Raw genomic sequence first — 12,833 nt, 5'->3', positions numbered from 1 at the left:
GTACTGGTAAGAAAACTTGGAGTAAAGATTCTAAGACTGAATATGCATGCAGAAGGAGAGCTCACACCCAGCAACTGTGCAATTAATGGATTGTTTTTTAACTTGGTATCCTTGTTTTAGATTTGAAAGGACAATCTGGCACAAACACTGTATTACAATGATGTGGTTCACATGAAAATTGATTATCACTAAATATTAAGTATTAGATTTCACTACTGTGTAGTGTTCTATTACATTGTATTAAAATCCTAGCTAAAATTTCTCTTTTCTTTAAAAACTACACCAGTACTCTTCACACAGTAGGTGCTTAATATTTACTGAATTGAATCATATAATGACACAGTGGTAGAATATTAGTAAATCTTCAATGGCTTTCCATTATGAAGTTGAAGACTGATCACACAAATGATATTCAGCCTGATTTCAAGTGTAAATACTGAAGTCAAAGATGTTTCATCACAGTTACCGGGCCTTATGGAAGGGTTCTGGATGGATCATAGCCCTTCAAAGTACAATACTTATATTTCACAATATATATAAAGTGTGACAAGTCCCAGTATTTCTTTTCCCATTTCCCCCGAAAAAAGCCATCCTTTATAACAAAAAGTAAAAGAAAAAAACAGCAAAACTAAGCAGTTTATCAATCAAGCTTGACATAGACAGTGTTCTATATCCGGGCTCTCCCACCTCTGAAAAGAAGAAAAGTGCATTTTCATCTCTTCTTTGGGGCTAAGCTCCTTTATGATAATTTCTCAGCATTCAGTTTTGATTGTTTTTCTATTATTTGGAAGTACAATACTATTACAAGTAAATCTGAGGGAAAATTATTCCTTAGCATGGGATGGATAACTACATGTCATTATAATCACTGCCACATACAACATTTTAAGGTTTGCACTATGCACACATTATTTGAACCTCTCAATAATTCTGGGAGAGAGGTAATATAATACCTATTTTGTAGGTGTGCAAACTGAAACTTAGAAGGGTCAGATAGATGACTTGGCCATGAGCATATAACTAGCAAGTATGAAAGGCAAGATGTGAACACAAATCTTCTTTACAAGTCCAATATTCTATCTGCTAAAAGACACTACCTGCCTCTTAGTGGGGGTGGGGAGTATGTGCTAGATGGGGCAGTTTTACTGAACAGGTGTTACTCCAAAGAATTAGTGATCTTCTGCTTACCATTTCCATCTCTATCCAGACAAAAAGACTTGGTCTGAGTGGTCTGTCATCTATTTCTAACAAAAATCTCTTTATTTTCTTCAGATTCTGAGTAAAAGCTTTCCTTTTATCTTAACCTTCATTTTCTGGTATAGCCTTTTGTAATCTTTCCTTTCAATATCTTCTGCTTTCAACTGCTCTTCCTGACATCTGGGGGCTTTTGTGGATAGAGTGCTGGACCTCAGGTTAGGAAGACCTGAGCTCCAATCCTGCTTGACATTTACTTAGCTGAGTGACTTTTAAGTAAATCACTTAACCTGCTTGTACAATGGGAATAATAGCACCTACTTCACAGGACTGTTGTGAGGATCAACCTAGATAATAAATGCAAAGGAAAAGATATATTATATATATGTATATATATATATATATACACACACACACACATGCATATAGCTAGCTGTTATTTCTTTTGTAGCTTTATTGATTCACCAGATTTAATCAGTTTGAACATTATCTCATTTGTGAGGGATTGGAAGATGATTATTGATGGTAAATACAGACAAATTTTCATTCACTGAGTTTTTCCCTTTTTTGAATTTGATCAGGTAGTCTCACACTTATTTCTATCAAATTAAACATAAAAATTGGTCATTATTGACCTTTCATCCAATGCCTTTTTAAGATAACTGGCATAAATTCTCCAACTTCTTACTGCCTCTTTCTGAGCTTGCCTATTCCTCTGCATAATAAGTACACTGGAATAATTTGCAACATCTTACCCTTATGTCTGTTATAGCATTAGCACAAGGTAAGAAGAAAATCTCAATCCTTGATGAGGCACATCCCTATCCAGGTTCTTATATCCTTCTCAAGAGGACATAATCATCAGCTTTCTATTCTGACAAGGGGCCAGCCACTCTTATACACTCTGAGGACTAAGTATCAAGGTTATATACAATAACCTTTAATGATTTTTTAGGTCATTTTTAGGGAGGCTTCAAGAGCTTGAGACACAAGGGAACTGGACAAAAGGTTTTTATTTATCAATTAATAGCAGCTCAAGTAGTTGCACTGGCCCTGAGAAAGTCATGATTAAAATAGTTCAAAAAACACCCAAAGCCAAAAAGGCAGTCATAACTGAAAAATCTTACTTTAAAATCTGGCAGACCCAAAGTTCTGAACTCCAACTTGGACAATCCTAATACTCCAGTGGAAATAAGATACAAGGTAGCTTGTGGAAGCCTAAAATATGTGCCTTTCCCCTTACCAATACCAGTTAAGAATAGATGTTTATTAACTACAAATTTTCTGGAAGTTGATTACTATTTTCTACACAGTTATCAAACCTATATGCCCTTTAAATATAAAGGCTGCTAGATCATAGAAACACAAACTTAAGAACTGGAAGGTACCTTAATTCTGTAGTGAAATCCTCCTGTTTTAACAGTTGAGGGAATTGAAGGCTGGACAAGTTAAGGGATCTATCCAAAGGCATACTGGTACTAAATAGAAAGAACCCAGATTTGAATCTAGGTCACCTGACTCCAAATCTGGCTGTTTTTCCCATTACACCAATATTTATACGTGACCTAGGGTCTCCAAAAGCTTCTCTCCTTGTATGCAAGTGAACATCTCCACTTGGAGATCACCTTTAAGACAGGATATGCCCACATGAAATTGCTACCCTCTTTCAAAAAGCCTTCATTCGGTGCTTAGCACAGCACCTTAATAGTATTTAATAAATGAACTGGAAAGGAATATTTGTCCGAGTTCAACAGCAATAAAATTACTTCCTTTAGTTTGGTGAAATAGAATATCCTTATGATGCCAAATGGATAAATGCTCCTCTTGTAGCTCAGTGAACATCTCCAGCTGGAGCTCATACAGGTGAAACTTAGATGAGGTGACCCTACTTTAAAAAGCCTTCATTTAGTGCTTATCCTAGCCCTTAATCACATTTAATACATCAGAAATGCATTAGGCTAAGTCCGACCCTCAAAGTAAATTTATTTCCTTTGGTGAAACAGAATATCCCTATAATACCAAATGCATGGCTATATTTATTCAATAATAATTAATTCTTCAAGCTTCAAATGTGTGCAAAGCAATGAATGATACATACACACACTTTTTTGGTAAGAATTGGTCTCCTAACTTCAGGGACTGCTCGGTCTCCGGTCTTGCCACATCTAAGTAGCGGTTTTCTCCTTCCCCACAGCTCCTCAAACCCGGGGCCTTCCTTTCCCCAAGGTGCCCAGGATTAGAGGCCCCCGGGTGCTGGAGATCTGGGAAGTGGGCTGCCGGCTTGCACGGAGGCCGCGCACCCAGGAGCCAGCGGAGTGAAGGGCGGGGCGGCGGAGATCTACGAGTAAGGCTCTCTCTCCCTCACCTAGGGCCGATCCCAAAGCCGGAGGGAACAGGCCCAGACGACCGTCCCCACCCTGAAGGTCAAATGCACCTGGTAGAAGAACGACCCCGCCATAGGCGTGGCTGAGGCCCCAGCCGCGACTCCCAATGGCAGCACCCTGGACTTGGGGGGAGGGGGTGAGGGGAAACCATCTGTGCCCGAGGTCCTACAGAGGTTGGAAGGCGGAGTCAGCCCGCCTCGCGTCGGCTCCGTTCACTTCCGATCATGCGCGGTGACACCTCTAACCTCTCTGGGTTTCCGATGCCCGTCTCTATGGTGTTACTCACAACCGCCCTCCCCCCCTTAGCCCGATCAGCCCTTTCCCAGCTTGCACCGCGGCGGAAGAGACAGACTCGACAATAACAAACCGAACCCCGGCTGTGGCGGCGACCAGGGCCCAGCTGTGCCCCCGACCCGAGAAGCCGCCTCAGCCGCGGGGCTCGGAGGGAGCCCAGACTCTGCTGTCCCTCCTTCGCGCTTGTTCCCGACGAGGAGCCGGGAGGCCTGGCAGCGCACCGCGGGCTGTCCTCAGTGGCCTGAACCCCTCCCCGCCCGGAGCCCGGCGGGGCAGGGGGGGAGCCGCCGCCGCTCGTGTCGGTTAGCAGCGCCGAATGGGCGGTTTGGAGCCGCCGCCGAATCACTAGGCGGCGGCGGAAGATGGTTCCGGGGGCCGCCGGGGCTGCCCGCGGAGGAGGAGGCGCTGCCGCCGGGTAAGAGGGCGCCTCTGCCGCCGACCGCCTTACCCCCTCAGCGGGGCAGCTGCTGCCACCGCCGCCGGGGCTGCTCGTCCCTGAAGCGGAGCACGCCTGGGGCCGGGGGAGGGGGCGCGCACTGGGACCCCGGGATCCTCGCCGTCGAGCCCTCCCAGGGGGTCCGGATCCCTGAGACAAGGGGCGGGGATGCTTCTTGGATCCTCATCTGGCTGGTGGGCTTGGGCACCCTGGACCGAGCACTGGCCTCCCTGGAGACAAAAGCGTCGAAGTCGTGAATTTTGGGAGGAGCTGGGGTTGTCTGATGCCTTTCGGGACAGAGCTGACATTTGGGTTCTCGGAGCTACATTGGCTGGGGTCCCCCCACCCCCCAACTCCGCCGCTAGGGAGGAGGCCGGCAAAGTTGTGGGGACAAGGGACCGATGGCAGGGGGAGCCTCCCTGGTAGAAAGACCTCCCTCCCCTTTCCTCTGGGCGGGGAACGGAGGGAATGGTGTTTTCATCCTGTAGGAAATGCTAAATTGATTCAGCCCCGGCTGAATGTAGTCCTGGTTGGGTTGTTGGGAGAGACAGCCGTGTCTTTGTCCCCTTGGAGTGAGAGGGTCGGTATAAAGTTACTTCTAGGAATGACTCAGCCTCTCCGCACATTTCCACCTGCCCCCACTAGTACTTTTTTTTTTTGAGGGGTGGGGGAGGTAGGACCGGGTATTAGATGTTTTCACAACTTGTCTGGTAGATGAAAACTGTTAATATGAGAAATAACAGTCTTTTAAGGGTGACGAATCTCCTTTCTTCCACTTTTTTTTGGTGCCTATGCAATGTTTGCAGTTTACAATTTCGTAATGTGTTATTTCCCTTCATGACTCTTACAAGTGCAGTTATATCCTCCGAAGTAGGGTAGGCCTAGGTGTCAGAGGAGTAATGTGCCAGCTCTTGATTGTCTTGCTGCTTCTCGATATACTGCCAGTGGAAATGTTTTGTTCAACTTGACCATCTAGCGTGCACTGATTTCACACTAAAAAGTGGCTGGCTGTCGATAAGTGCTGCTCCTATTTCTTCTTTTCTAGGTTTTCACCTGTAGCTAACCTTCACATTGTTTTCATAAATAGATACAGAAGACTGATTAATACTGGCATTTAGAAAGTTTTTTTTAATGTAAATTATATTAAGCAACTTAAAAATTGTTAAATGATCATGAATTTGATAATTGGAACAAACATTCTAAAAATGACAAGAATCATTTTATCATGTGGGGGGTCACCAATCCAATAAATGAACCTTTGCCTAAGGATTAGAGGTTTTTTTCCAAACATGTTGTAATGGAATAAAGATATGAGCAAGTTCTCTTTGTACCATTCCTCTTTAATATAAAATGATTATTTAAATGGAATTTTTTTTTGTTTTTGAGTATAATGGCTCAGCTTAGGTTTTCTCAGAATAAAGATCTTGAGCAAAGTAGATAATAAATTCTTGGTTGATTCTATTAAGCATATTAGGAGAAACAGGATTATGTACTTTATATTTTAGAGGTGTTTGGAACTCATTATTTGGGGTATTGACTTGAAGACTCCATTTTCAGTAATTTTAACCAATCTTTTAAAATCTACCATAGAAATAATTGTGTTTAGCTCTCCAACTATGTATGTTTAAGCAGTATTTTTTTTTTAATGTAGCATGGAGAAAGTTATGTACTACTTTTCTGAGTTGTAAGAAAAAAAATGTTTCAGGGCTTTGCTAAGAAACAAGAGGTCAGAATGCTTGACAGCATTTTGAACTTCTGAATGGGCAATTAACACAAAACCTTTGTTCTTGAATCCCTACTCCATGTCCTAACATGTAACCTTTTGCATAAAGAGATTGATTTGAAGTCAGGATCCTGATTAGAATCCCCATCCTGCCACTTCCCAAAGTGCTTCTTTGGGCCTCTGTTTCCTTACCTGTAAAATGAGATGGGCCTAATGTTCCTTCTAGGTGTAAATCTCTGATCCTATGAACTTTAGCGTAAACTTGGACTGTTTAAAATTTGCTATAGGAATATAATATATAGGAACATAATTAATAGCTAGCATTAATATAATGCTGTAAGCTTTGAAAACACTTTACAATTATTTCATTCTCTTCTCCCAACCACCCAATAGCAATAGGTGCTATTATTGCCCCCATTTAACTTATAGGAAAACTTAGGTAGGAGTAAACAGATTTGCCCAGGTTCATGGAGGTAATAAGTATCAGTCATGATTTGAATTGGTTCTTTTTTACTCCAGTCCAGTACTATCTATCCACTGTGCCCCTAGTTCCCTCTATTTAGAAATTTTTATTTTTAGATTGTAATTTTTTTTAAAGATTGTCATATTTGAAATTTTTAAATGAGTGTAAAAAATGTAAGTTGACCATTCTCAGTTATAAGAGTAAATGAGTGAACAAACAGTTCAGTAAGTGCTTATTGCCCAGCACTTTACTAAGTGTTAAATAAAAATAGCCACCACCTTCAAGAAATTCACATTCTAATGGAGAAGATAATATGTACATAGCTAGGTACATAGAAAATGGACTGTATTATTAGAAAGAAAGGCAACTGGGGGTGGGGGACACTGACTGGTAAAGGCTTCCTGTATGAAGTGGGATTTGAGCTTTGAAGAAAGCTAGGAAAACTAAACCAGAGGAGTCAAGCAAGCAAGGAGAGCATTTCAGGCATTTTAGAATTTCTGTGTCTTCAGAGACAGCCCTCCCTACTCCTGATACTGTTGTTGCTGTTCAGTCATGTCCAACTCCTAGTTGACCCCATTTGGGGTTTTCTTGGCAGAAATACTATAGTATTTCTATTTCTTTCTCCAGGTAAATTCACAAATGAGGAAACTGAGGCAGACAGGTTTAAATGACTTGCCCAGAAACACACAGTAAGTGTCTGAGGCCAGATTTGAACTCAAGAAGATGAGTCTTTGTCCACTGTGCTGTCTAGTTGCCCTTTCAGGCACAGTGTAAAGGCAGGGAGATGCCATGTCTGGGAAAATTAGTGTAAATGTATCATAGAATTCGTGGAGTTGATAGTAAAGTGTGAGAAGAATGGAAAGGAAGGGGCTAGTTTGTGAAGAGAAATTTATGAAAATGATCCTTCAGGTAATAGGAAGCAACAAAGACCCAAAGCTTTAAAGCAGTCATTTTGTGCATCTTGAAGGAGGGGGGCTAGGGATTAAATTGGGAAGAGACTTGAGAAAGGGAGACTGACTCATCAGAAGGCTTTTTCTAGTCCAGCTGGGAAGTTGGCCTGAACTAGGATGGTGGCTGCATGAGAGTTAGGGCACCTATTAAAGAGATTCTGTGAAAGTAGAAATGACAAGCTCTCACAAAAATTATTTGGGAGAATGGTGATGCCCTGGATAGTAATAGGGAAGTTGAAAAGAGGGATCTGTTTTGGGGAACAGTTCTGTTTTAGAGTTTGAGATGTTTTACACATCCTCTTGGTGATTTAGGACTGGAACTCAGGTGAGAGATGTGGACAGGATAGTCTAAATAAACTTTTGACATGCATTAAGGGAGTTGTAGACTTCAAAATGTCAATATTGAAGATTTGCTATGTACAAGGCAGTTTAGAATTTTCAGTTACTTAAGATTAGCTCTGTGCCATCCAGCAATTTATAATCTAGTAGGGGAATCAACAAAAAATACTTATTGAGTGCCTACTGCATGCATAGCACTGTGCTAGTTACTGTAGGAAAGACTAAAGAAGCCTTCCCTTTGAAGGAACTGACAAGTTTAGTTGGAGAGAACTTTCAATTAAACAACCAAGTGTCAGAATACAAAAGGAGCTCACAATCTGTTGAGGGAATCAACAAACAAATATACAGAATAAATAGGAAATGATTAATAGAGGGTATTCTCTAGAATTGTGAGGGGTTGGGAAAGCCTTCCTATAAAAAATGAGGATTTTAGTTGGGACTTAAAGGAAGCCAGGGAAAACAGTAGGTGAAGATGAGGATCGAGAGCATTTTAGTCATGGGGGACAGCCAGAGAAAATGCCCAGCAGGGAGTCAATTGAATACTTGTAAAGGCAGTAAGGTCAAAGAAGACTGGAAAGGTAGGAGAGGGGTAGGTTATGAAGGGCCTCGAATTATGGGAATTTTAAATTTCTTTTTTGATTATTTGGGACACAGGGCCTTCATTCTTCCTGACCAAAACCTTTCCCATGAGACATGAAAATTTACTTAAATGTTCTTTTGATGAGAAGCCAGAGGAAGAATCTCAACTGCCCCTGACTCCTTGGTAGTATCTACTCCACCAGCCTAATTTTGAGTCCTCTAAATGTAGTTTAATCTGTAACCTGACTTAGTTTATCTAAAGTTTTTTTGACTAGATTTGTTTCCCTAGGGGAAAATGTATGAAATTATGACTGTTTAAATTGGTTCAGCTTTTATTGAAAGAAGTATGAGATTATGGATCTATCTTTTTTGGCCTAAGAGTAATAGACAAGATTGCAGTATGTGAATGAATTATTTTCTATCAGTGACATAATTTTGCCTATAAGAAACCTTGTTAGAATAATAAGATCAGGTTTTCTGTGAGACCTGAACCTATGCATGAATATAGTAATAAAACCTATATTTTTAGCTCCATAATTTGTTTTGTGGTAAATATATTTTTGGCAGCAGTTACCCATCCATGAACTCAGAGAGGAGATTCTCCCATGAAAGAATCCTAAGCCAATGTTTTTGTATTTGAATTTGTATTTTGTATTTGTATCCTGGAAGGAATAGGGCATCACTGGGTTTTATTGGGGGTGGGGGGGGCCACAAGAGAGGAGGGGAGGAAGGTGGGGGCAGTGACCTGATTGAACTTGTGCCTTAGGAAGGAAAGTCATTTTAGTAGCTGCCTAGAGGATGGATTGGAGTGGGGAGAGATTTGAGACAGGCATATCTACCAGCTGACTATTAAAAGAATCAAGACATGAGATGAGTCCCTACATTGGAGTGGTAGCAGTGTCAGGAAAAAAGGGGGCTTATTTGAGAGATGCTGCAAAGGTGAAACAGGATTTGGCTACAACTTGGATGGGAGGGAGGGGAGGGATGAGAGATGGTGAAGGTTTGAGCCTAATACTGCACTGTGAGCCTAAAGAACTGGGAGGATGGTGTTGCCCTCCAAAGTAACAGGGGAGGTAAGAGAAGGGATAAGTTAAAGGGGAAATGAGATCAGTTTTGTACATATTGAATTTAAGATGGCTACTGAACATCCAGTTTGAAATAAAGGCAGTTAAGAGATGAGATTGGAGGTTTTACTGTTAGGGATGGGATAGGTAGAATTTCCTACCGGCTCTTCTGTTTAATTCACCTCACAAAATAAGTCATTAGATGCATTATTTGATAAATACCTTAATGTTTGAAGTGCTTGTGTTGTCTTTGGAAGAATTAGGGGAGCTTAATTTGTGGCCCTTGTTATCTCTTGAAGAATGGGTAGAGTTTTGATTGAGTAGAGGTTAGAGAGGATATTGAAAGTAAAAGGAATACCACTTTTAAAACCTCTTGGGGCTCCTACTGTGGGCAAAACCATGTTAGGTGCTGAGGGAGATAAAAAGGTTAAGTTTAAAACCATATCTCATCTTTCAGTCATCTAGGAGGAGGCATGGGGACTGGTGAGTAATCTAGCCTAGTTAGAGCATCAGGTATGTCTTGTTGGAAAGGTAGATTGGGGTCCTATTGTGAGAGGGCCTTGACTGTTAGGTTAAGCTCTTTTTACGTTATCCACATATTCTGAAAATATCAGGTTGATCTGGGTCAGTAAACAGGGATCCCGATTTAATTATTTTGAAATAATTTTTATTTTCTCTTGTCACCTAACTGCCCAGAGAGACACCCCTTGTTCTAAAGAGTAAAAGGGAGGGATGGGAGAGCCGAAGGAAGAAAAGAAAACTAACCACATATTGAAAAAGTGATTATATTCAGGGTTCCCTACATCTGCTCTGAAGGATAGGGTGTGGTTTTTTGAAATGACTTTGTTGTTCCAAAAGGAGCAAGACAAGAGACCCCCAAGAGTAAAATTTGGAAGTGAATTTCCTCCAGACTGTTGGGGTCAGGCCCAAATCGAACAGTGAGTCTGCACAGACAATGTGCCAGCTTTTAAAGGGATGCCACCCTGCCAACAATTAGGTATTACATAGGCAGAAACTTGGAGAAGCAAAGAACGGTGATTGATCAGTACATATCTGGAAATTCCCTTGCACTTGAATTTACCCTAGGCTGAAATTCCCACTTAGAAATCTGGTTGGGGAGGGACAGGAAATCCAGAATGGGCGGAGATCCGATGGGGGAGGGTGGAGCTAAAAACTTGGCAGTCTGCTCACTTCCAGGAGGGAGAGCTGAGGTTGGGGGGTGGGCAAGCCAGGTACAACAACTTATCTTCAGGCTAGGCTGGTCATTTATAATTTATTTATAACACTCAGCTTTGTTTTTTTTTTTTATATAGTCATGCATATTTTCCTGGTTCTTCAATTTTGCATCAGTTCATATGTCTTTCCATGCTTCTTTGTATTAATCATTCATAATTTTTTTTATTGTACACTATTTGCTTATCCTTTGTTTAGCCATGTCTTAATTGATGGGTATCTACTCAAATGAGGTAGCTTTAAGTTGTTATTCAGTCATTTTTCAGTTGGGTCTGATTTGCTTCTCTTCTAATTTTTATTGTATGATCTTTATAATATTAAGATTGTATATCCATTTAAAATGTATTATGGAATATAGTATAATCTGAGTGCATTCTGTAGGCAGAATATGGAATATTTTAGACAACTGTGCTCCAGGGCCTTGATTCCCTTTGATGACTACCCTGCTTTAAAAGATAGGGGTAATGAAGTTCAATTAAGTTTTTTTTCAGTCATGTCCAACTCTTTGTGAACCAATTTGGGATTTTCTTGGTAAAAGATACTGGACTGGTTTGCCATTTTATTCTCCAGCCCATTTTACATATGAGGAAACTGAGGCAAACAAGGTGAAGTGACTTGCCCAGGGTCACACCAGATTTGAACTCAGTTTGATGAGTAGTCATTACTCCAGACCTGCCATTCTATCAACTGGTACACCTAGCTGCCCATCTACTCTGCTGTGTACCATACAATACAATACAAATTGTGCGAAGTACTGAGCTTAGTCCTTGTTGTTGAGTTAAACCCTAGGGTTACAGGTAAGAAAAAGAAAAACTGAAAAGGGGAGGAGAGGTAATAACTGGTACCTGGTAAGGGGCATGATGATGGTGGACTTAGACAATCCAAAGAATTCTGGTAAGAAGAAAAAAATTGTCTAGCTTCTGAGCAGCCCTTTTTAAATGGAAGCTTTGGGATGAGTTTTGTCCTCTGCCCTCATGCTCTCCAGTCAGAGGACTGCTGGCCACTCTGGATCTGATAAAATGTGAATACCAAACCTGATTTTAGTATATTGATGGCAGAATCCAAAGAGTATGATTGGTGAGTTGAATGGGCTTCTGAGCCCTTCTAAAATATAACTTTTGCTAACTTCTAGCATTGTTGTTATTATTATTTCTACTTCTTTGCTGCCACAAAAAGTTGATCTGAATGCTTTTGTGTGTGTAGGGATTTCTTTTTTGCATTTACCTCCTTGGGAGCTATACCAGTAGCAGTGGATTTTCTGGAGCAAGGGCTTGGGTAGACACTTTTTGTCATTCTCTTTGCATACTATTTATTGAATTGCTTTCCAGAATGGTGGAATCAATTTATAATTGTACCAACAGTTCATTAGGGTGTCTGTCTTAGTAAAACCTTTCCATAATTTATTTTTCCCATTTTATTTATCATCTTTCCTAATTTGCTGGTTGTAAGATGAAACTTCAGGGTTTTAAAAAATTTTTATTTCTCTTATTATTAGTAAGGTGGAGTATTTTTTCTTATGGATGCCAGTAGTTCACAATTCTTTTGAGATCTGGTCATATTGTTTCTTTTAATTAGCTAAAATTCATGTCATTACTACCATTTCTACTCCCTATCCCTCATCTCTCCTATCCAGTTAAGAAAGAAAGAAAAAACAAGATCTCTGTTACGAACATGTATAGAATCAAAGATCAAATTTCTGCATTGGCCATGTTCAAAAATTCATTTTTCCCGTCATTTACTCTGTCTTTCACCTCTGTATTAGGAGTTAAGTAGTATGTTACATTTATTCCTTTGGAGGCATGGTTAGTCATTACTCTGATTATTTTTCCTAAGTCTTTCAAATTTATTTGTCTTTATAGTATCTTTGTCAGTATTAGTTATTCTGTTTACTTCCAGACAAGTCTTCCCAGGTTTCTCTGAAACTCCTTAAATTTCTTAAGGCAGAATAGTATTATATACATTTATACGCCCTAACTTGTTTATCCTTTACTTAAGTAATAGGCTCCACCTTACTTAACAGTTCTTTGGTAATGCAAAAAGAGCTTTAAGTATCTTGTACATTCTTTGAATTTGTTTTATTTAAGTCTAGTTACTACCTTCTTCTAGTTAATCACCCTGGTTTAGGTGCAAATTATAGAAATGGTCATTCTTAAGTACTGTTTGTACCTGAAATG

At 40.5% G+C, this 12,833-nt stretch overlaps 1 protein-coding gene across 3 annotated transcripts in view; it reads left to right on the top strand.

Annotated features, from left to right (window-relative positions):
* Nucleotides 1–4,143: 4,143 nt before the first annotated feature.
* Nucleotides 4,144–12,833, top strand: part of RB1CC1 (RB1 inducible coiled-coil 1) — an 89,809-nt gene continuing 81,119 nt past the window's right edge. For all 3 annotated transcript variants that reach the window (XM_069099936.1, XM_069099935.1, XM_069099934.1), the window contains exon 1: nucleotides 4,144–4,287. The gene's annotated coding sequence lies outside the window, so the exon portion shown is untranslated. The remainder of the gene's footprint in view (nucleotides 4,288–12,833) is intronic.

This window comes from Petaurus breviceps, unplaced genomic scaffold (assembly GCF_028583685.1).
Source record: "Petaurus breviceps papuanus isolate PSGF00001 unplaced genomic scaffold, PetGlider_PUasm1.0 38, whole genome shotgun sequence".
NCBI classification, from domain to species: Eukaryota; Metazoa; Chordata; class Mammalia; order Diprotodontia; family Petauridae; genus Petaurus; species Petaurus breviceps.
Note: the sequence above shows the minus strand (reverse complement) of the source record. Positions and strands in the feature narration are given on the sequence as shown.